A 3,486-nucleotide genomic window follows, 5' to 3' on the forward strand; every position below is an offset into this window, starting at 1 on the left:
CCGAGAGCGAAAGCAACACGCCGCGAGTGGACTTTGTCGCGCGGCAACGTCGGAGGTAATGCCCGAGCCCGTCGGAGGTACCGCCGAGAACGAAAGCAACACGCCGCGCGCGGACTTTGTCGTGCGACACCGTCGGAGGTACTGCCCGAGCCCGTCGGAGGTACCGCCGAGAAAGAAAGCAACACGCCGCGAGTCGACTTTTGCATCGCCCGAAAGCCGGAGGAACCGCCGAAAGCGAAAGCAACACGCCGCGAGTGGACTTTGTCGCGCGACAATGTCGGAGGTACAGCCCGAGCCTGCCGGAGGTACCGCCGAGAACGAAAGCAACACGCCGCGAGCCGACTTTTGCATCGGCCGTACGCCGGAGGTACCGCCGAGAGCGAAAGCAACACGCCGCGAGTGGACTTTGTCGCGCGACAATGTCGGAGGTACAGCCCGAGCCCGTCGGAGGTACCGCCGAGAGAGAAAGCAACACGCCGCGCGCGGACTTTATCGTGCGACATCGACGGATGTATCGCCCGAGCGAGCGTCCGGAGGTACCGCCGAGAGCGAAAGCAACACGCCGCGAGTCGACCTTTGCATCGCCCGAAAGCCGGAGGTACCGCCGAGAGCGAAAGCAACACGCCGCGAGTGGACTTTGTCGCGCGACAATGTCGGAGGTACAGCCCGAGCCCGTCGGAGGTACCGCCGAGAACGAAAGCAACACGCCGCGCGCTGACTTTGTCGTGCGACACCGTCGGAGGTACCGCCCGAGCCCGTCGGAGGTACCGCCGAGAAAGAAAGCAACACGCCGCGAGTCGACTTTTGCATCGCCCGAAAGCCGGAGGTACCGCCGAGAGCGAAAGCAACACGCCGCGAGTGGACTTTGTCGCGCGACAATGTCGGAGGTACTGCCCGAGCCAGCCGGAGGTACCGCCGAGAACGAAAGCAACACGCCGCGCGCGGACTTTATCGTGCGACATCGACGGAGGTACCGCCCGAGCGAGCGTCCGGAGGTACCGCCGAGAGCGAAAGCAACACGCCGCGAGTCGACTTTTGCATCGCCCGTAAGCCGGAGGTACCGCCGAGAGCGAAAGCAACACGCCGCGAGTGGACTTTGTCGTGCGACACCGTCGGAGGTACCTCCCGAGCCCGTCGGAGGTACCGCCGAGAACGAAAGCAACACGCCGCGAGCCGACTTTTGCATGGCCCGTACGCCGGAGGTACCGCCGAGAGCGAAAGCAACACGCCGCGAGTGGACTTTGTCGCGCGACAATGTCGGAGGTACAGCCCGAGCCCGTCGGAGGTACCGCCGAGAGAGAAAGCAACACGCCGCGCGCGGACTTTATCGTGCGACATCGACGGATGTATCGCCCGAGCGAGCGTCCGGAGGTACCGCCGAGAGCGAAAGCAACACGCCGCGAGTCGACCTTTGCATCGCCCGAAAGCCGGAGGTACCGCCGAGAGCGAAAGCAACACGCCGCGAGTGGACTTTGTCGCGCGACAATGTCGGAGGTACAGCCCGAGCCCGTCGGAGGTACCGCCGAGAACGAAAGCAACACGCCGCGCGCTGACTTTGTCGTGCGACACCGTCGGAGGTACCGCCCGAGCCCGTCGGAGGTACCGCCGAGAAAGAAAGCAACACGCCGCGAGTCGACTTTTGCATCGCCCGAAAGCCGGAGGTACCGCCGAGAGCGAAAGCAACACGCCGCGAGTGGACTTTGTCGCGCGACAATGTCGGAGGTACTGCCCGAGCCAGCCGGAGGTACCGCCGAGAACGAAAGCAACACGCCGCGCGCGGACTTTATCGTGCGACATCGACGGAGGTACCGCCCGAGCGAGCGTCCGGAGGTACCGCCGAGAGCGAAAGCAACACGCCGCGAGTCGACTTTTGCATCGCCCGTAAGCCGGAGGTACCGCCGAGAGCGAAAGCAACACGCCGCGAGTGGACTTTGTCGTGCGACACCGTCGGAGGTACCTCCCGAGCCCGTCGGAGGTACCGCCGAGAACGAAAGCAACACGCCGCGAGCCGACTTTTGCATGGCCCGTACGCCGGAGGTACCGCCGAGAGCGAAAGCAACACGCCGCGAGTGGACTTTGTCACGCGGCTACGTCGGAGGTACCACCCGAGCCCGTCGGAGGTACCGCCGAGAACGAAAGCAACACGCCGCGCGCGGACTTTATCGTGCGACACCGTCGGAGGTACCGCCCGAGCCCGTCGGAGGTACCGCCGAGAACGAAAGCAACACGCCGCGAGCCGACTTTTGCATCGCCCGTACGCCGGAGGTACCGCCGAGAGAGAAAGCAACACGCCGCGCGCGGACTTTGTCGTGCGACATCGCCGGAGGTACCGCCCGAGCCCGTCGGAGGTACCGCCGTGACGTCGGAGGTACCGCCGAGCCCGTCGGAGGTACCGCCGAGCCTGTCGGTGCTCCTTACAAGTATCCGTTTTCGGCCATCGGGACGCCCGATTTTGTTTAATGTCATCTCTTTTTCTTCGATCCATCCCGTCTGTGCTGTCGTTCGGTCGCTGTCGACCCGTTCGGATCGATCATCGTAATCCGATCGTTCGCAGCGACTAAGTCCCGTTCGCCTCGTTTCATCGGCGCTCGCGCCCATAAGCGGCCGTGCGTAAGGCCGTGCGTCGCCGACCGCTTGGCCGGCCGGTTGGGTACTATAAGAGGTGCGGTGCGCTCGGCGACCGAGCGTTGTCGGATCGTCGTGCGGGTGCGTTTGGCGTGCTTCGCACGTTCGGTACGATGTGCCTCGGCTCTCCTGAGTCGTGCCGTATTATTAGAAATTATATTTCTAGACACAGCATTGCCACGAGTCGGCGTCGTAAGACCGAATGGCTCCTATGTGGCGCGCACTGTTTATCAGTGTTGGCTGCGCGATCTTCCCTCGTTCGTAGACGAACGCGATCGGATGTATCGTTGCACTTACCGAGCATCGACTTCACCGTTACCGAGTGGCGGAAAGCGAGAGATCGCTCTTCACGCTTACTTGTAAACCGTAGCGAAAATTTTCGACCGTGCTTGAACGCACCGGCGACTCGTTCCTCGACGTCTGAGCATCGCGCCGTCGATCTAGCGTCAGGGCGAGGCGGCTATACGCCGCTACTTTGGGAGAATGAGAACAACATGATCTTTATATAACAAATATGATCTTTATAACATAATTTTAACGGAGTAGAGCTCCAACGAGCGTCTGTCTCCAGCTGTATATATTGCGATAATAAGAGAGTGTCGCCGACCGGCTTGAGGGCGCCGGCGGTAATAACGGCACGTCGAGAGTATCTCGAACGAAGGGCGCCCGTCACGTTCGCGGACGTGATGGGGCGCGCGTCGCTCCACGCGAGCGACCGAACTCACGAAGTTCCCTGGTTGATCCTGCCAGTAGTCATATGCTTGTCTCAAAGATTAAGCCATGCATGTCTCAGTGCATGCCGAATTAAGGTGAAACCGCGAATGGCTCATTAAATCAGTTATGGTTCATTAGATTGTACCC

At 61.8% G+C, this 3,486-nt stretch overlaps 1 non-coding gene across 1 annotated transcript in view; it reads left to right on the plus strand.

Annotated features, from left to right (window-relative positions):
- Window positions 1-3,355: 3,355 nt before the first annotated feature.
- Window positions 3,356-3,486, plus strand: part of LOC148935492 (small subunit ribosomal RNA) — a 1,920-nt gene continuing 1,789 nt past the window's right edge. Inside the window, exon 1 of the ribosomal RNA XR_016140308.1 lies at window positions 3,356-3,486. This exon is cut by the window's right edge and continues 1,789 nt beyond it. This is a non-coding gene — a ribosomal RNA (small subunit ribosomal RNA).

Source organism: Pogonomyrmex barbatus, unplaced genomic scaffold, assembly GCF_055798465.1.
Source record: "Pogonomyrmex barbatus isolate J1 unplaced genomic scaffold, ASM5579846v1 scaffold45, whole genome shotgun sequence".
In the NCBI taxonomy this organism is placed as follows: Eukaryota; Metazoa; Arthropoda; class Insecta; order Hymenoptera; family Formicidae; genus Pogonomyrmex; species Pogonomyrmex barbatus.